Source organism: Phaethon lepturus, unplaced genomic scaffold, assembly GCF_000687285.1.
Source record: "Phaethon lepturus isolate BGI_N335 unplaced genomic scaffold, ASM68728v1 scaffold24361, whole genome shotgun sequence".
NCBI classification, from domain to species: domain Eukaryota; kingdom Metazoa; phylum Chordata; class Aves; order Phaethontiformes; family Phaethontidae; genus Phaethon; species Phaethon lepturus.
Window position 1 is genome coordinate 1 of NW_010517371.1, and position 480 is coordinate 480.

The window sequence follows — 480 nt, forward strand, 5'->3', positions numbered from 1 at the left end:
CCCTCCGGTCTGTCGGCCGTTCCTCGCCCTTTGCTGAGGGTGGACCCTGTCCCATCGTCCAGGTCGGTAATGAGGACCACTGGGACCAGACCCAGTACTGGCCCCTGGGGTACACCACTAGTTACTGGCCCCCAGCCGTTCGCCGCAAGGGCCCGTTGCCGGCTCACGGTCGCTGTGCTGTGCACCAGGACCCCCGGGGCCTTTCCTGCCAAGCTGCTGCCCAGCTGGGCAACCGCCGGCACAGCCTGGTGAATGAGGCCGAGCCTCCCCCGAGGCAGGACTTCGCACTTCTCCCCGTTGAACCTCACCAGGCTCCCCTCAGCCCATTTCTCCAGCCTGACGAGGTCCATCTGGATGGCAGCAGGACCCTCCGGTCTGTCGGCCGTTCCTCGCCCTTTGCTGAGGGTGGACCCTGTCCCATCGTCCAGGTCGGTAATGAGGACCACTGGGACCAGACCCAGTACTGGCCCCTGGGGGACA